The sequence below is a fragment of the Ochlerotatus camptorhynchus genome, unplaced genomic scaffold (assembly GCF_037179485.1).
Source record: "Ochlerotatus camptorhynchus isolate MF236.1 unplaced genomic scaffold, CSIRO-AGI_Acam_v1.1 ptg000432l, whole genome shotgun sequence".
Taxonomy (NCBI): domain Eukaryota; kingdom Metazoa; phylum Arthropoda; class Insecta; order Diptera; family Culicidae; genus Ochlerotatus; species Ochlerotatus camptorhynchus.
The window spans coordinates 5,377,258-5,398,137 of NW_027040918.1; the positions used below are offsets into that span (position 1 = coordinate 5,377,258).

Genomic DNA, 20,880 nt, shown 5'->3' on the forward strand with positions numbered 1-20,880 from the left:
AAATAGTGACCAAATAGTGACTTGTAAATACTAAATAAGTAACAATTTATATGATAACTTAAAAATTCAAATACGGTTTGATATTGAAATAAACTTTTTATGTCCTGGAAATTTAATTTAAAATTCCTCTAATTTAATCGAATTTAAAAAAATTATAAATTCCTCTAATTTAATCGAATCTCACAACGGAATCTCCTGTGAAGTGATTTGAATAATTTACTTTTGCTTACGTTATACATGATGACTAGCAAATAGTTATTTCCATTCTTTAATGATCTTGAATTTGATTCTGCGTTCGAAATCTTTAAAATTTTGACATATCTAATAATTTTGATAATTCGCTAAGAACTTTTCACAGAATTTCTTCAGAATGATCACAAGATTTTTTTTAGAATAATTCCCCTTCTCTTAACCATAGAGGCAAATAAGCTGTTGCAGTCTTGAAATTCAACAAAATTCTTGGAAATAGACTATCGTATTATCGTGGCTGGAAATGCTTAACATCAAATACAAGAACTAAAGTGAACATTTTATACGATAAATGAGGAGTTAAAAGTAAAGAGTTGATAGTTTCGTTATAGTACGGCAGTGTGAAGTTTGTATATAGAAAGTAGAAAGCGAACAAAGGACAATCTTGAGGAAGGTGCGAATCGGGTAGAGCATCTCCTTTACCAAGCTCATCCGTTAATGAGGGAAGGTGAGGGGTGTTTCTCCCTGCCACCACTGGCAAAAAGGATGATCGCCGATTTGCTCATGTTCCTCCGATGTGCGGAAACAGGTCTATCGATTGTTTCACACTCAAGTCGCCATCTGATGTAAACAACTACCCGATTCTTACCTTCCTCAAAATTGTCCTTTGCTCACTTTCTACTTTGTATATACAATTTTCACACTGCCGTACTATAACGGAACTATCAACTCTATAATTTAATCTCCTCATCTATCGTATAAAATCTCCACTTTAAGTCTGATATTTGACGTTAAGCATCTTCGACTATGTAAATCGTTAAATTCACGCATGAAGTAATAACACATGATTAGTTAAAGTAGATTATTTTCGTTTTTTATTGATTCTTCTAGGAACTCCCTGAAGGCTCCTTCCATATTTATTTGAATTCTCTTTAGAATTCCCAAGCAATTGACCTGAGAAATTTCATAAATTTCTGCTTAAAACAATTTTGGACTTCTCCCTTGCATTCAATTGGAAATTCAATTCGTTTTCTCCTCAGAATTCCCATAGTATTTCCTCAGAATTCTCAAAACAAAAATCCATCACAGAACAGCTTTGAAAAGCTTCTCAGAATTCCTTTGAGATTGAACCCTCAAATTTCATTGGGATTCTTCTCGGAATTTATTTCGAACTCTTTAGAATTCTCTTAGAAGCATCTTCAGAAATTACCCCAGAATTCTTTTAGAACTATCCGCAGAGACCATTTTTGGAGTTCACGGGATTTTCATGTAATTTTCATCAGAGTGCTTTAAGCAAAATTTCAGAACTAACCTTGAATTCTTATTAGAAATGGACCTCGAATCCTCATCCAATCATTCTTCTCAGAGCTCTCATTAAAATTCACTCTGAATTATATTGGAATTATTTCCAAAATTATTTCCAAAATTATTTCGGAGTTGAATTTTGCATCTCTAATAATTTAAACAATAATCAATGTACTCGTATGTGTTAAGCCAATTTTAACTATGTAGGTAAACCTGGCTTAAGATTTAAGTGGAGATGAAGAAATCGGTCCTCAGAGCACTTAATTTTACATGAGACTTTCGTAGTCTGTACTTTGGTATTCTTCTCTGATATATCTTGGTGTCATCCCTAGAATGCTTAAAATTCATTAAATTTACTTTGGATTTTTTAAAGTTCTTAATCAGCTTTGAAAGACTTTTGAAATTCTATGACAGACAAATACCTTTGGAAAGTTTCCAAGGTTTTAATTTATTTTCTGGGAAAGTTCGTATATTTCCACGATTTTTAATCGAAATTGAAGGCATTTCGCAATAGTTCTTCTGGTGCTCTAAAGTTTTGCGGTTCACTGATCACTCTGGTTAAAATTCTCTATTTTTTAACAGATATGTATATTTTGTTAAAACTAATGTAGACTTCATAGTGCCAAGTACCCAATTTAAATATGTCGTTGATATTTTAAAAATGCCACTCTATTTTAGTAGTGAAAAAGTGACTTAAGTGACTATTTTTTAGGCAAATAGTGACTTTAGTGACTTTTTGGTGTAAAAATGACTTTTTAGTGACTTTAGAGATGAACTAGCCTAAGGCTAAAAATCTCTTAAATAAAGAATTTAAAAAAAAAAAACTTTTTAGTGACTGGCTTCAAAATAGTGACCAAGTCACTAAAAAGTGACCAGCTACCAGCCCTGTACACGCGAACAATGATCCAACAATACACAACCACACAAACAAATATACAACACACGCGCACTGAACGCTGGCGCTGCGTTGACTTTGATGGCGCGTCATGTTTGGAAAATTGTTGTTTCATAGTGTTAATGTCATTGCTCACCTAATCTGTTGAGTGTATCTAATAGCATTGACCTCAGAATCAAAATCGATGGTTGCAAACATAGTGAAAAAAAAGGAGTCAACCATCACTTTCAATTGAAAGTCATTCCGTCATCTCTTCGAGCAGATCCCCTTCAACATCAACAGAACCACTTTCGATCAGTTTCCATGCTGTTTGTTTTGGCTTGACTCGTGTTCATTTCGTATTTCATTGTCAAATGTACTTACTTTTGTATTTAAAAATTCGCGCAGATTTTCTGACTTTTGTTGATTGTTCACTCATTTAAGCGCATGTGCAAGTGGATGTTAAATTTATCATTGACGGGTGGTTTGTATGTGTGTATGTGTCAATATGTGTATTTTTTTAATCGGGGTAACGTCTAGAAGCCGGAAATCGATATCCGATGCCGATTTGAAGTCCAAGATGGTAGCTCCGGTTTAAGAAAATGTGGAAAATACTGTGAAATACTAGAGCTGCACCGGATAGTGCTATTTGGCCTGGTATTTGTTGTTTACATGTGAAGTTTCGCTAATATTCGACCATTTACTTACAAATGAGTGGTCGACAAAAAGATTGAGTGAAATTTTACTATGGCGGCCGAATATTCGGTGCAGCACTGTTAAATACCCATCAATATGGGTATTTTTTAATCGAAGTGACCTCTAGAGGCTGGAAATCGATATCCAAGACATTTTGAAATCCAAGATGGCGATTTCCGATTTCAGAAAAAGGGAGAAATACTGTCAAATGCCCATCAATATAGGTATTTTTGGAAGCAGATTAACGTCTAGAGGCCGGAAATCGTTGATATTTTTTTAAAAAAAGTGGGAAATACTGATCCATATGGGTATTTTTGGAATCGGTATGACGTCTAGATACTGAAAATCGATATTCGACGCCATTTTGAAATCTAAGATGGCAGCTTCCGATTTAATAAAAATATATGAGTGTATTAATAAAAAAGTGGGAAATACTGTTAAATACCCATCAATATGATAATTTTTGGAATCGAGATGACGTCTAGAGAATACAAATCGATATCCGATGCCATTTCGAAAGCCATGACGGCGGCTTCTGGTTTAAGAAAAGTGAGAAATTATATCATATACCATACATATTTTTTTAGAATCAGTTCTAGAAGCTCGAAATCGATATCGCCATTTTGAAATCCGAAGCGACTGTCAAATGCCGATCAATGCGAGTATTTTTGGAATCGAAGTGACATCTAGAGGCCGGATATTGATGTCTGACGCCATCTTGAAATTCAAGATGGTGGCCTCCGATTTCTGCAGAAGTTTTAAATACCCTACAAATGGCGTCGGATATCGGCACGAAATTAGCATCTTCAACTATGTCGGATATCGATTTTCGGCATCCACGCGTCGTTCTCGTCTCGAAAATACCCAGATCTTAGGGTATTTGACACTTTTCGTGAAACGTCAAGTATCGATCTTCGGCATCTACGCGTTGTCCCCGTTATGTAAGGTATTTGAAACTTCTGAAAACCAATGGCCCCTAAATTGGATTCCAAAATGGCGTCGAGTATTGATTTTCAGCTTCCCTTTCCAAAAATACCCATACTATAGGGTATTTGACACATTTGCTGCTCCAAAATGGCGTTGGATATCGAATTTCGGCATCTACGCGTTGATCCCGTTCCGAAAATACCCATATCTGACACTTTTTTTAAAAACCGATGGCCGCCATCTTGGATTCCAAATTGACGTCGAATGTCGATTTTCGGAATGTATGCGTCGTCGCCGTTCCGAAAATAACCATATTTGTGGCTTTTCCTGAGCACGATGACCGCCATCATAGGCTCCAGAATGGCCTCGTTAATTTAATTGTCATTTAATATAAAATAACATTTTATTACTAAATATAATCCGGAAGCCATCCCTCTATCGGCAACCGATATTGACTATCTGGATACTATATGTTGGTGACTGATGACGCGACGCGTGACAAGTCGAATGAGCCTCGAATTGAAGTGAAAGTGGAAAAAACGAAGGAAGCAGTTTTCGAGTCATTCATGGCGTCAATTGAAACAAGTCTTTGCTTCAAATGAAATGAACTGATGCACTTGACGAACGAAACTAGCGATAGTCCTATCATATTTGACAGGATGAGTGTTCATCGTGACTCGATAGCAAGAAACACAATGACTTACACGAAAATTATGTTGCTCGAAATGAAGCGATTCTGCGGCAAGCTCATTTTCTTTTCTTTGCTTCGGAAATGCAGAGCCCCGCCCTTTGGCGAGCGAGGGGTTCATTAATTTGAGCAAAGGAAAAAGGCATTTTTTCATCAGTTTCGACCAATCAAGCGGATACATTTAAATATTTAAAGACCACGTGTCAATGGCGGTCTGGTTTCAACGAGAATTACTCACTGTTGTCTAGACTGCCTTGAATTTCTCAATATGTTTTTCTACAATTTTCAGTTTTATAAACGCTCACGGAACTTTGTCTTAAATCACTAATTTACCCTGAACTTATTTGGATATCTCTGAAGTTTTCTAAATTTGTTTCATTTTGCGGAAAAATTATAATTCCCTGTCGTTTCTTAAGTTTCCCGATCAATCATAGAATTCTCGCGTCACTTTTCAAATAGACCAATGTAACATATCCACCATTTTGAGAAAATCGAAGTTGAAGTTCGACAGATTATTATTTTAACTATTTAGAAACAATACAGTTTTCAATACCATTTTTAATGTAGTCAGTGAATAATAACGATGATAATTCATTAGAAACGGTAAAATCACAATTTTACTTTGAATTTCATGCTACTATATAGAAGAAAAAAACCACATAGGACGTTTTGACTAGTCAAGTTGTACATCGGACATGTTACATTGGACGATTTTTCTCATTGACATAATCAATGAGTGTTACTTTGGACGTTTTGTCTACATGATACTAGATTCTCTTTCACAGATTTCAGAGTAGAATACCTAACTTTACGTTGGCCCCGCCTTTAGAAAATGAGCACCAATCATGTTAGGCAGTCCGAATGACCGAAGTAACAATCATGTACCCATCATCAAACTGTACATTGGACAATTTTTGACCTATGATTATCTTTAATAAATGAAAGTAAATTTGGATGGATATTTTTGTATCACATACACTCAGGTCGTTTTTTACACGGGGGATACGTACCGTGTAAAAAAAAAACCTACGAGATTTTGATTTTTCACATGTTTAAATGATTTTGATGCCATTTGTAATTATAGCGTGCTATGGTCCATATAGACATGTTTAAAAAGTTTCTGTATTTACACCAACAATGATTTTTTTCTTAGCATGCCATTCGATTATCTATAGCTTGAAACGGATAATGTGATTGGAATCAAGTCGATAGGTTGTATCGTTGTCGAGAAATCGTTAAAAACGTACCGTGTAAATCGCGAAAAACCGTGTAAAAAAAGACTTCAGTGTACAATGATAGAAGAGGAATAGTTTGTATCGCTTAACTCGATATGTTTACATTTGTTACATTGGTCTATTTGAAAAGTGACGCGAGAATTCTCGGAATATCGCATAATTTCACGTAACTACTTGTAAGTCACAGCTAAATTTCTGCGGTTAATGAGGTTAATTCTGAAGTTATCTGATCATCCTCTCGAAGTACTCGGAACTTCGCTAAATATCATGAAACTATCTAAAAACTTCAAAATTTCTGAAAAGTTCTCTGAAATTTCTTGAAGATATCGGTGTTTGCTAAAAGTTCTCATTTTTTTTTTAATTTGGAATTTCATTGATGTTGTCTAATCAATTTATTTGAAATTTCAGCAAAGTTTTGAAGTTCTTGACATTTCCACGACATAACGCCCTTAAAATACTCTCACATTATTCTGATGTTTATGTAATTTTTAATTACGTTCCACACATTTTGTCGGTGCATTGCTGAAGTATCCGGAATTTTATTTATTTAAACTGCCCTTTGATTCTCTGATCTGTCTTGATGTTTTCGGAGCTCCTCTGAAGCTAAAATAAATGGATTTCCCGTAAACACCTTTAAACTTCCCTGAAATTCTCTGGACTTCTGTGAAGTTACTGAAATTGTTCTGATGTTTTCATAAATTCTCTGAAGGTCTCTATACTTCTCGGAACATCTTAAGGGTTCTCGATTTTTTTTTTGCAACGTTGCATGAACCTATCCTGAATTTTTCTAAACTCACTCTTATAGATCTATTAACTGCTCCAAAAGTCTGGACTGAAGCTACGGGAACTACCTTTAACATCTCTGAAGTTCCCCAAAGATCTCTAGATCTAGCTTTTCTAAGGTACTTAGAACTTCTTAAAAGCTTCCACAATTTTCCTCAAATTCTCTATATTTCTGAAGTTCTCTTTTGACCACTCTGTGAAATTTAAAAAATAATAGCGACTTAGCAATATGGATACATCAGTAGAGATGGATATCTCAGTTTATCTAATAAAGGTGCGACTATAAAGGATCAGGATTCCGTTTCCGGTCCAGTTGGATATTTTTGTTCGCTTTCGCTGGACCGAAAGTATTATTCTGCTTTCCATCCAATCACAACTATCCTAACAGCAAAAAATTGAGAAAATTTTCATGGTCCTTTGTCCAAAAAAGATTTCCCCACTTCGATATAATCAAACCATACTGGCTTCCGCTGCGGGGCCAATACACTCAGTAGTTCTGTTTTACTTACACCTTTCCTGTACATGGAAGAATAGCACGGATGGATCTCTTTCTCCTCGTCACAGACAGACCTGCCCGCCCGCTGCTGCCGTTGTTGCAGCAGAGAGATAGACATCCAGTCAGAACCAGATAGAGATTCTCGCCACCAAAGGCGGCTCATATACACGTTACATCGGCCCTCTCGCTCTTGCCCGTGCAGTGTAATCTTGTTTTTTACACTCTCGCCAGAGACCATCGGTGTGCGTACGCTCTCTACCGGAATACGCATGCCTCGGCCAGTGTCTTTGTTTTGCAAGGAACAGGAAAATCAGATCTTTCCAAACGGAAGGGAGAAAAAAAAATCTGTGGAGGAATGTAACCCGGTACCGGAATATTCACCACCTCAACTGAACCGATGTCCACAGATTCAATCTTCCATGGCATCACGTAGCAAGACCGATTGAATCCTGCTCTCGTTCTGCCAAGGATTTCACCGAGGAACACCGGTAAAAAAAAGGAAAGTTGCAGGTCATCCACACAAAGAAAGAGAGGCCAATCACTGCTCCTGTGCACTCGGGAAAGGCTTTCACTTTTCTTCCTGCAGGAAGCGAATGACCCCGTTCGATATAACACCTTCCGGTACATTGAACGAAACTTCCTATATTGAACATTCGACATTTAACATTACCTGAGCAACCAATCGCCATCCGGATGAGGATGAATTATTTTCACCAACCAAAACACGTTCAGCTTCCGCAACCAATCAGAACTTCCAATCGCGGCGAGACCTTGAAAATCTAGAATTTTTCAACTCTAGCCACTTCCATGGCTTGATCACTGGCACATTCCACACACTGTGTAACACACCGCCGCGGCCAGAATCCTACATCCTGCAAACGTTACATTTTCAAACCTGCCGAAGGAGCAAGTAGGTAAATTCCGGTGGAAAATATTGGTTCCTAATCGTAAAAAAAAGAAGTCCTCTTCTGTTTAGTCCTTTGCCTTTATTGCACCGCACGACTCGTCGTCTATCCGTCCGTGGTGGAAAAACTCGACACTCTGTTCATTCGCGCACTACACTACTTCCCTACACCACTAGCGAAGTCAGTCACCACAGCAGCCACAGTCAGGCAGTGTGAGAGCTGAGTGTGTAATATTTTCGAAAACTCACTCACACACCATTCACAATGCAGACCGAGCCTCTTCTTTTGACACAACATGAAGCTCAGCAGTCACCGTAGTAGCGTAGTGGACTGTCAAACGAACTTCATCGCATACCTACTCACAGCGGCTCGCAACATGACGTTGAATGTGTTGGTTTCCCAATGAATGAGATTCATACGGATTATGAATAAAAATGAAGCTTACTCACGTTTCACCATTCATAGCTCCGGGCGGCCAGTTTTTTTGAATTATTCTAAGAAATATCGAGCCGACTTCCAGGGTGGCGTTTGTTACTAATAATACTGTAATAGTTTTGTACTTCAACTAATTATGTTTGTATTATTTCATGCGTGAAATTAACGGTTTACATAGTTGGAGATGGTTAACGACAAATATCAAACTTAAAGTGTTCGTTTCATACGATCACGGCTTCCCTGGTCGGTAATTTTTTACAGTTTTCGAACCGAGGGTGAATCTTGTATATTTTTGATTCAGGTTAACGTATTGATGAACGTATTGAAGTATTTTTTATCGGATAAACGTGTATTTTGTGATATAATGTATTATTTTGCTTTTTTTGAATATATGTAATTTTCGGTGTATTAGAAAAATAAAAGTGTATTTTTGTGCATTAATGTATTGAAAATCAGTTAGCAGTGTATTCTGTCATTTCAGTGTTTATGTTTACCACTCAAACCGAGGATAAAACCAAGGGGGGGAGGTGGCTGTCAAATACGAACAATCTTCGCCTACCTCGCATAACTGGTTCCAAACGTAAACAAGCCATAAGAAACCTACAGCGTTTGTTTACGTTTGGAACCAGTTTCATACAAGAAGATCAGTAGGCTGATTTGACAGCACGTCCCCACCCAGGATAAAACGGATCAAACTCATAATTTTGACGTTTTGTTTGACAAATGCACAACACACGGTTACTTTAAAATACCCACTGATGAGTAGAATTTCACCCATTATAAAGAATAGAGACTTATTTCTTTAACTCATTACGCATTAATAAGCATCTGTTACCAAGGTTGTTACGCATTAATGAATAATCGTTACTTATTTGTATGTCACAACTCTCATTAATGTTTTTATGTAATAAATGATTTAAGGCACCTTTCTTTAAAATTGGTGAAATTCTACTCATTAATGCATTGTTTTGTGATTCGAGCTCAGATTAAAATTCAAAATAATAGATTTACGCATTTTGTTCGAATTCAGAATTTTAATTGAACATATGTTCGAATTTTTCGTGCAAATGACGAATTTTCGTGTATTTTTATTATTCGTTGAATATTTGTGTATTTTTCAGAATTTTGTATTTTTGCATTTTTTTTGTGTAATAACGAGTAATGGTAAATTTTTGTGTATTTTTTTCATTCACGTATTTTCAATTCATTCTCGAGAGCAGTGAATTGCCTCTTGTTTCGAACTGTAAATCACAAATAATAGCGAACATTCATATATTCTCAATAAAACTACTGCTGTGCAGTAGCTTTTTCGACAAACTACTGAATACGCTAATAGCAAGTACTGAATTTTCCGTAAAATAACAGCTTTACGGTGAATGACTAAAACTCAGTGAAATAGAGAACCGCGTTTTCAGTTACTTGCTTGGGTCATCCTCATCCTTTTCACCTCGCGGACTTGACTTCGAAAATCTCTGTGTGATAATAGAAAACATTTGTGAAAATAGGTGAAACATCTGGAAGCCAACGCAGGAGTGCAGAAACTGCCACAGAATTGGGCAATTTATGTACTCCTGCATCAACTTCAGATGTTTCAATGATTTTGAAGAAAAAACAAGAGAGCCACCAACCAACCAGCTGAACCTCCAGGAAGCGCTAAACGTGAAACTCAGTCCCCAAATAAAAATCATAAAAAAATTGGAGTCATTTTAATCCTACCCTTCGTATGGAACTTTTTTGATGAATTCACTGACTTATTCATCAAAATACTAAAATAAAAATACTGAAAAACTCAGCAAAAAAAATATCAACAAATAAATTACTGAAAAAAACAGCAATTATTTTACTGAAAAGTCCGCAACTATTTTACCGTAATTTTTGACAGTTCAGAGATTCTGCAATTTACGGAGTTTTCAGTAAAAGTAAAAACTACTAGGCTGATTACTGAAAACTCAGCTGTTTAAAAACCCAGTAAAATTTTACCGACTTGGGATATCGAAACACTGTGTGTAGATGAGGAGATGATTAATATGGTCCCACCTCTTAGCCCAACAAAGGTCTGAGGTCTGATTTATCTTTAAAATAATTAAATATGACATTTTAACCATGTTAGCAAACAAAATCGAATTGGTTACAGTTACAAATATATATTCCCTTAATAGAGTTTACAGCTGCTTCACAGTGATATAAATGTGGAAAAGCTTAGACGTCCACTTCTTAGTTCGCCTTTTTGTCCACCTAAAATGTTCATAAGTATTACAAGCAATCAAGAGTTAATGAACAATCAACAAAGCATCCTATTACACTAGATGACACTAGGAGATGTAAGTATAGAGTTGATAGTTCCGTTAGAGCACGGTAGTGGGAAAATTGTATATAGAGAGTAGAAAGTGAGCAAAGGTCAATTTTGAGGAAAGCACGAATAGGGTTAATCATCTCCTTTACCAAACTCCCATGTTATGGAGGAATGGTTAAGGCCCTTAACTCCCCCGCCACCACTGGCAAAAGAGATGATATATGTGAATATCTGTCTGTCCTGTCTGTCCTGTCTGTCTGTCCTGTCTGTCTGTCCTGTCTGTCTGTCCTGTCTGTCTGTCCTGTCTGTCTGTCCTGTCTGTCTGTCCTGTCTGTCTGTCCTGTCTGTCTGTCCTGTCTGTCTGTCCTGTCTGTCTGTCCTGTCTGTCTGTCCTGTCTGTCTGTCCTGTCTGTCTGTCCTGTCTGTCTGTCCTGTCTGTCTGTCCTGTCTGTCTGTCCTGTCTGTCTGTCCTGTCTGTCTGTCCTGTCTGTCTGTCCTGTCTGTCTGTCCTGTCTGTCTGTCCTGTCTGTCTGTCCTGTCTGTCTGTCCTGTCTGTCTGTCCTGTCTGTCTGTCCTGTCTGTCTGTCCTGTCTGTCTGTCCTGTCTGTCTGTCCTGTCTGTCTGTCCTGTCTGTCTGTCCTGTCTGTCCGTCCTGTCTGTCTGTCCTGTCTGTCTGTCTGTCTTGTCGGTTAAGAACGGCTAGCTACTGCAAAACTCGACGGCGATACTCTTACCAGAGTTACCAGTGTGACTGATCTGGGGGTTAAAGTTGACTCAAAAAATACTTTTGATTTACACCGTTCAGTGATCATATCGACAGTTGGGTTTTATTTCCAAAGTTGCGAAGGATTTTTCGGACCCACATTGTTGGAAGTCATTGTACTGTGCACTTGTCCGTCCAATTTTGGAAAATGCGTCCGTCGTTTGGCATCCTCACCATGTCACGTGGTGCCTAAGGATCGAACGGGTTCAGAAACGGTTCATTCGTCGGGCACTGAGAAACTTGCCGTGGAGTGATCCTGACAATTTGCCGCCGTATCCTGATAGATGCCGACTGTTGGGCTTAGATACACTGGAACGACGGCGGCAAGTACAGCAATCGTTGCTTATTGCTTTGAATGGTGAAACTGATGCTCCCGAACTGCTTGCAATGTTGAACATTTCGTGTGCCGAGCAGATCTCTTTGGAATACAACGTTACTGCAACCAAGTTTTCACCGAACCATGTTTGGGAACAACGAACCAATCTCAGCGTGAATTCGTGCGATTACGGCTGTCGAAGAGCTTTTCGAGTTCAACGAACCAACTGCAAATCGGATTGGGTCTGTGTTAAATTAGCTTTAATTCTATTCATTAAGACTAAATTGTCAGATGAATTATTTTTAATATAAATACAAATACAAATTAATAGGCACAATTTTTTATAGTTGGTCAACTACACCTACACTACACAGGTTCCTATAATAGAGAAAATTACTGTTTCTTATTGGTTTTACTATTCTAAAAACACTATCGCAATTATATTTAGGTGCAAAGGAGCAAAATCCTATTAAAAATATGTTCATTCCCGAACAAATATTAAACCTTTAATTGAATATGTAAATCCACCATTATTCCAGCAAAAGCCAGCTGTTGATACTCCACCAGAATACCTACCCTATAGAATTTCATTCAGATTTTCTTGATCTATAGGTTTATACTAGCTGAAAGGTTTTGAGACCATACTACACGGAGCATGTTCTTCGTCATTATCTTTAAAATTTGATATTTGGTATGGGCAATAATTATTGCAACCAATAACACATCCAATGCGGCGAATTTAAATAATACATTTGATAAGTGAATAGACATCCAAAACCTACTATCAAGTTAAGATTTATAAGAAAATTTTATAAGTGATCTGAGATAAAATCCACTTCTACATATATCTAATATCAAACTTGGTGTGTTCGAAATTTATGAACATTTCAATGCTCAAAAATCCGGGATCTTTCCATTTTCTCAAGTCCTACAACTCAGATGTTTGTTTGGGGTTTGGAGCTGATCATGCTGATGATTCTATGCCCAGATTTTTATTCGTTCAAATGCGAGGTCTCTATGTAGTATATGTTAAGCATTTTTTTTTTGAATCCCAGGATATCAAAAGATTCTTCGTCTAGAACAATGGTGCTCATGCCCATTTTTTCAAAAGCTAAATCTTTGTTTGATTATCATATTTTATGTTGAATTTTACGTATTTTGCTATCATTTCGGCCATATATGATGCAGGAAGAAATTCAATCTGATGCTGTTGCATCATAGAGATCCAAGTACCATGTGTGGGTTGCGGACCGCACTTTGGCCATCACTGATCGAGAACCTCTGGGATCATGATATTTTTGTCGAGCTCAGTATCATGCAAAATTGGCAAATTCAGGATATTGATATTTTTGGAAGTTCAACAATCTTTAAAATTGCCCAAAGCTCGAGATTTTATTACGCCTGGAATCTTCTTTATATTGGAAAGCCCGTGATATTGTTTTGTTTTTTTTTTCTAAATTCAGAATCGTGGTTTGAAATTTGAAATTACTCTTTACCATGATATTTTTCCATATTCCAAGATTTGAATTAGGCTGTTTCGAAGTCCGAGATGCAATCTAATTCACAACTAAAAAAAAACACATCAGTGCGAAACCTTGCCAATCTTTCAGTTTTAGAATATTAATAATATGTACGTGTAAGGCCCCTGGCGGAGTGAAAGCTGGCGAGCGAGCTGACAAAAGATTTTATTATTAATTGTTGTTCCTTTTGCAGGTCACCTCGGTCACCAGTGAAAGCTCTGCCAGGTACATATTGTATCCAGTATCGTTGTCTTCGTATCGCGTTAGGATGCATGCACTCGACTCATACTATGAGTCTCGAAGTGCTGGCGGGCATGTTGCCACTATCCGTCCGTTTTTCAGAGTTATCTCTGAGGCTCCTCACCCGTTGCGAAGTAATGAACCCACTGGTGATCGAAAACTTTGAGAAGCTTCTGGAGCTAAATCCTCAAACATGTTTTATGACTTTGTACTACCTATATTTAACACAGGATGTCAGCCCTTCAAGAAATATTCCCAATCGTGTAGTCTTCTCCGATTTCGGCAATTCAGTGAATTTTGATTTATCAATGACGCAGGAAATCCGCGGAATTCCAGAGCATCATCGTCCTATGATTGCTCCGTCATTATACGCAGCAAAGTTTGGCCATGTTGATTCTGCAAGAACGTTTTTCACAGATGGATCTCTAATAGAGTCGTCCGCTGGTTTTGGTGTATTTAATGAATTTCATAGCGCCTCTCGAAAACTTGAAGCTCCTTGTTCTGTGTATGTGGCTGAACTGGCAGCAATTCACTACACTTTGGAAACTATTGCTTCACTTCTTCCACACCACTACTTTATTTTTACGGATAGTCTCAGTTCTGTCGAGGCTATCCGTTCCATTAGGCCGGTAAGGCACTTCTCGTATTTTCTCTTGAAAATACGAGAACTGCTTAGTGCTTTATCCGTGCGCTCTTTCATCATCACCTTCGCGTGGGTCCCTTCGCATTGCTCAATTTTGGGCAATGAGAAGGCGGATTCACTTGCGAAGGTGGGCGCTATGGAAGGCGACATTTATGATCGACAAATCGCCTATAGTGAATTTTTCTCTATTTATCGTCAGCAGTCACTCGTTAGCTGGCAACATCAATGGAGTGAAGGGAGCTTGGGACGATGGCTACATTCAATTATCCCTAAGGTGTCGAAGTTTGCATGGTTCAAAGGGTTGGGCTTGGGTCGAGACTTCATACGCGTGAGTCTCGTCTCATGTCCAATCACTATTGTCTAAACGCTCACTTGTTCCGTGTGGGGTTGGGAGACAGCAATCTCTGTGAATGTGGACAAGGTTACCAGGACGCTGATCACATCCTTTGGTCTTGTGCGGAGTATCGTGGAGTCAGATCACATTTTTATGATTCCCTTCGGGCTCGAGGTAGACAACCTAATGTTCCAGTTCGGGATATTTTGGCTAGACGCGATCTGGAGTTTATGAAACTCATGTTTACTTTAAGGATATTAACCTTAGATTGTAAGTTTGATTAACCTTGTGTTTAGTTTGTATTTTGTACGTGTGGGGTTTTTTTTTTTTCAATGTTTGTTTTCAAGATGAATAAAAATAATTTCATGCTTTAGGATTAATTAAATAGTTGTATCGTAAACCACATTTCAAACCTCCTTCTTCCCTTTTCCCATCAAAAAAATTGTAAATCTCCACTAACCTCGAGACAACCGCGAGTACTCGGTCCAGTTCATTTAACTTTAAATTTAAGACAGTAATATTGTATAACGCAAAGGCTAACTCGGCTCTGTAAAGTTTATTCGATTGAGCCTGTACAAATAAATGAATTATAAAAAAAAAAATATATTTTCATGGTTTAAGAAATGAAAATTTGAAATTGACAAATTATTTAAATAAATCAGGGAAAACCGGATAAGGTTATTTTTCATCGGTAGCTCTCCAAAAATATAACAAATTTGTATATTTAAAACATAAATTCTAGACCAACAATTGAAATAGGCGGAACAACCAAACGTAAACAATGGCTTTAAACACAAAATTTTCGATAATCAAAACACTCTCACGCAAACTAACAATGCAATTCGATAAAGGAAGTTTTTCTATCAGATGATGGTGTTAGATTGCTTGAATGTGCTTAGATTCTCGAGGAATTTGCGTTTAAAGCCATTGTTTACGTTTGGTTGTTCCGCATATTTCAATTGTTAGTCTAGAATTGAACCCAAAAATAACTGAAACCAATTAACTAACCTTAAGGTGGGTTGGTTTATTTCCTTTAAATTCCGTAAAATTGCATATCTTTTGACAGATACGCGTGTTTCGTCTACTTGCAGACTTCATCAGTGCCAAGTACTCAACACCACTCAAAGCTCTTCATAAAGGGATTCCGTTAAGAGGTTTGACAAATTTAAAGGATTAACCTTAAGGTTTTGACTCAATTGTACCTATAGTTGCGATAGTGTTCCTATAATAGTGGAACCCATAAGAAACCAATGTGTTCCACTATTATAGGAACAAAAGTTAGCAACTAGCACACCCAGTGGAACAGTGTTCCTATTAATGGAGGACGAGTTTTTGAAAAATGTATACCTACAATTTAAGTACAATAACATATTTGTCTGGCAAAATAGAGATTGAAAGCTATAGCTTGCCGTAGAAAAGTTATATGTACGCGATTTATTTATTTTCAATACATAAATTTTCTTAGTTCCTCCACTTCTGGCTTACCCACCATAACCAATTTTCATGTGCTGGAAAATTTATCTTAAAATATAGGGGAAAAGTTGGCTTCGGCAATACCTTAACCTATTATCGTCAGGGGGTAAACAACGTCCTTGAGAGCTCAATTTTGGCATGTGGATACATTGTGTTTCAGAGCAACTATTGGCCAAATTTGAGTGCTCTAGGACTTTATTTACCCCCCTGGCGATAATAGGTTAAGGTTTTTATTGCCGAAGCCAACTTTTCCCCTATTGCAATTTTGTTTCACAATTTTTTTTACGCAGGCAAACAATTAAAAAGGAGAAAAATATATTTCCTCTCGGAAATCACAGAAACGTAAAGTAATCTCAACCAACTGAACCTTACCTGAAAGCATGCAACGTTTGAAATCCAGCGATAACGAACAGTCAATCCATCAAAACAATATAAAATCGAACACATCCATGGTTCTGCTCGCACTGCACTACTGAGATGAGATTTTTGTTGACAGTTCAAAACCTGTTTTCATTTTCGCTCCGCACTCACTTCACAACCACTTACTCCCGTCCGATTCGGCTGCCGTCGTAAAAACAATCCATCACAGTATTGGTGCAAGATTCCGCATCCATCGAACTCGGCAAAGAACACCATGCAAATCCACCACCATCCAAGAGAAAGAAGACCACCTCTCTCGCCGCAAGAAGACGGCCTCCGCCGATTCGACCGATATTCGATGAAGGAACAAACAAGAAGCAACAATAAAGAAAACGCAATCTCACGCATATGTCATACGCACTTGGCAGAAGAATCTTCGTTTTCGCTGCCAAAAGTGAATCCACTCGCGAAATTATGCACGCGTCCGGTTTTGGTTATTCAATATGTCACTATTTGCGCACGTTTCGCTATTTCTGTTGCACAAGTAAACCACTAAACACAAACCTTCTGAGCGTCCGAGAAACTATTGGCACTTGCACTCCCGACGACGACTGCCTCCGAACGAACTCGCTTTTCGGCCAATTTCAACTCACTTACTGGCTGAGATCTCACTTGATTTGATTCGATCCGCCGAGATCGTCGTCCACAATGGAACTCACGCACTGATCCGTGAGTGCGAAAATAATGGCGGCGTCTCTCACTCTTGCTCTGTGTTCACACTGGGATTATATCATTATGCGGTATGCTTCTCTCTTGTTTCATACCGGATGATATCAATGAATGAATAGTGAATATCACTACCTTAAAATAACTCACTGCTCACCTTACTCCCGCATGCTCGCTTCAGTTGTGTGTGGGTACGAGTGTTTTACTCAAACTACCGTACACGACATCCTTTTGTGCAATGCATGCCGTGTGGATTAGTGTGGGGTGTTTATAGTTGTATCGGTTGTATGGCGAGAGGATCGACGGTGTTTCGGAAGCCACACCTTTTTTCATTGATAAACTGACACTGACATTAGCACAGTTCGATACATTGTCGGAAGATACCGCTACTACGAATGAATGATACAGCTAATGGTAACCACAAAACTCAAAATGACAGTTGCACGGAACTCCTTGCCTGCTAATGTGCTATTATTTTTTGTTCCAATGTAAATTTCGTTTGTCGTTCATAAGAATGAGATGCATCTTAAGTGGATAAGTGCAATGCATCAATAAACCTTTATCTGAAGGTGCACACTTAGATTATGCATGTTAATTTCCAGAGATCAACTATATTTCCAGAACAACATGTGAAAAGGGCATACAAGCTTTTTGTAAACAAACCTTTGTAGGCCTTTTTCTCACCAACCGAGGGTCGCCCACGCAAACCAGCAATATCATCGAGAAGGGGAAAGTGTCCCCTACCCGGTGATGTTAAAGGTTTGCGTTGGTGTCATATGGGTGGCGTGAAAAGGGCATAAGAAGGTTTGTTTACAAAAAGCTTGTATGCCCTTTTCACATGTTGTTCTGGATTTATTTATTTTGTATTTATTTGAAGGTAGTTATGATTGTGATAAATTTTTTTTTTCTTCGATACAGGGGAAACGGATGTAATGTCGGCCTAAATTGGGCCCATACATAAATTCAGCAATCGACTAAATTTTCAATAGCGACCAAAATATCCATTAGTACGGTCCCAACGACCCGTTTATCTAGATAAAATTGATAAATAGCAGATTTTTAGCGATGGGCCCAATCCTACTTTAGACTCCGGCCGCCGTACGAATTTGGGTATCGATAAGACGCTGATTAGACCGGTGGTCCTCTACGGCTACGAGACCTGGACTATGCTCGTGGAGGACCAACGCGCCCTTGATGTTTTCGAAAGGAAAGTGTTGTGTACCATCTACGGTGGTGTGCAGATGGATGACGGATCGTGGAGGGCGTGAATGAACCACGAATTGCTGGGAGTACCATCCATCGTCCACACTGCTAAAATTGGATGATTACGGTGGGCTGTGCACGGCGTAAGAATGCCGGACGACGACCCAATTAAAATGGTTCTCGAAAGCAACCCAACAGAAATAAGAAGAAGAGCCGCACAGTGGGCAAGGTGGATTAACCTGCGGACGCTTGCGGAAGCGCGAGCGAGGGAATTGATCATTTTAGATGGTCAAGTTTTGAACCCACCACAACATGCTTTTGGCGCTACTGTATATGGACGATCAAATGTAAAATACTGTGGTAGCCACAGCACAGTTCTGTCAAAAACTCTGCTTTTTCATTGATCCATTGCGGTACAAGGACGTACAAGTGAGGTACGCATGGATCAGAGAAGAGACGAAAAAAGAATACTAAAAGCGGTGCATAATTGACCGTTCAAGTTGCGAGGGGAGAAGGACACTACTTCACTCAACGTCTTCTTGGATCGCGTCGAGATATTTCTAGATAAACATTTCAAAAGGTCCTATCTGCATTGATCGATTCTCTTCATCGACTTTCGAGATTTGCTAGATCGGAGGGCATGAGCGATGAGACACTGCTGATTTTCATCGAGTATTTGTTGCGAATGAGAACGACTCAAATTTGAGTTTAGTTTACTCATAATCGCCAAAAGTGCAGGAACTCAGCGATGAGTAAATTTGCCTCATGTTTTTCTGTGGAAAACCTCAAAAATCAGCCGGAAAATGAGAAAAATCAACGAAAATTTTACTCAGTCTAAGAGTAGTACCAATAGAGTGAGTGAATAAAATCTTTCCTTTTCTCATGTTCGGGAATTTGTTCCTGGACAAACCTGGAAAAACATTAGGCCAATTTACTCATCGCTGAGTTCCTGCCCTTTATGTGATTTATGAGTAAGCTAAAGTAAAGTTTAGGTCGTTCTCATTCTCCGTGTACACGAAACGAAAATCAATTATTTTATTCATGTGTTTCACTTATACATTTTTGCGAAAACATCAGCCTTATACATTCCATAAGACAAACCACATAGGTCCTATAAAAATGCATAAAATGTATGTGGGACCGCTTACACATTTCATTTGACACATCACCTTCATTAACTTTTTTCAAAGCGTCTGCTTATTAGTTGACTTATACATTTTATGAATAATCAGCAAACGAAATTTACCAAAAGCTATAAGGAGATTTCTATCCGTGTAGACGGGCTCGACTGGTATGCCCGCGCAACGCCACACAGCGGGAGATTCACAAAGAGTTTTTACCGAGTGGACACTCCCAGATTCTTCGACTGGAAGCCAGCTTTCGTTTCCAAGGAGCGCGAAGTGTTACCGAGACATTTCAGCGCTTTTCCGGTTTGTGGAACCACCAATTCCGGAAGAAGACAAGTGTTTCATAGTGAAGAAAAATATGAATGCGGACTATGCAGCAATCTTCACCGCAGCAAGGCCTCGATCGTTGCGGGAGTTGGTGGAGATGTGTCCCACAAACAAACAGACGTACCACTGCATTCTGGATCATCGTTGATTTGAATATTATTTATTTCATGGACTACTCACCGCAGCGCTTTCACTTTGACGATTCTATATATTCTGTTCACCTTACATGCAACATTGTTAGCGACTTAGCGAGTAGACTTGCTTTCTGCAAGATTCTGAATAGATGTCGTAACTAAGGTCCTATTCTGTGAGGTACAATCTTTTCAAGAAAAACTAATTCAAAGAGATACGTCTGTTTATCTGTGTTCATACCATCTACGATGCGACAAGGATGCTCCTGAACAGGCAGCGATGGATCCTTATTCCACACAGTGCACTGCTGTAATTGAACTTTGCAAAGCTGGCATCCAGCAATAGGCTTGCACGCTTGCATCACTGCCGCAGCAAAAGCCGCATCGTTTCAACAGGGTGCATACAGTGGAGGTGGAAAGAGACATGGATGAAGACAGGAGGTTGCAGCAGTACGATCCTCGAGGGCACGGAGCCTCTGCAGACACAGAGGAACGAGAAGACAACGAGGAAAGCAGCGAAGATCTGGAGATGACGGAGCTGTCAACAGAGCAGAAATGGCAGTTGGAGAGAACATTGGTGAAAATTCCAAAGGCTCTGGATGGCAAACTGGGACGTACGACTATGTACGAGCATCATATCAAGATAGAAGACGCAGTACCACAGAAGCAACGGTACTATCACATGTCCCCGTACGTTCTCCAGGAGGTCAACCAAGAAATCGGTCGGATGATTGCTCTGGACGTCATCAAAGAAGCTCAGTTTTTGCCGTGGAAGTATCTTTTACTAGCCATCAAGAAGAAGACCGGTCAGTACCTTGTTGCTTGGATACCCGTCACCTCAACTCCGTCATGGTAAATGGGAGCTACCCGATCCCGCAGATCGCATCGATC

At 38.7% G+C, this 20,880-nt stretch overlaps 1 protein-coding gene across 3 annotated transcripts in view; it reads right to left on the reverse strand.

Moving 5' to 3' along the window:
• Pten (phosphatase and tensin-like protein) overlaps window positions 1–17,349 on the reverse strand; it is a 259,540-nt gene extending 242,191 nt beyond the window's left edge. The window contains exon 1 of one of the 3 annotated variants that reach the window (XM_065234211.1): window positions 16,488–17,349. The gene's annotated coding sequence lies outside the window, so the exon portion shown is untranslated. Of the gene's footprint in view, window positions 1–7,863; window positions 8,331–16,487 lie in introns of those variants that run through there. The other 2 variants (XM_065234208.1, XM_065234209.1) reach the window with 2 other exon arrangements.
• Window positions 17,350–20,880: the final 3,531 nt, after the last annotated feature.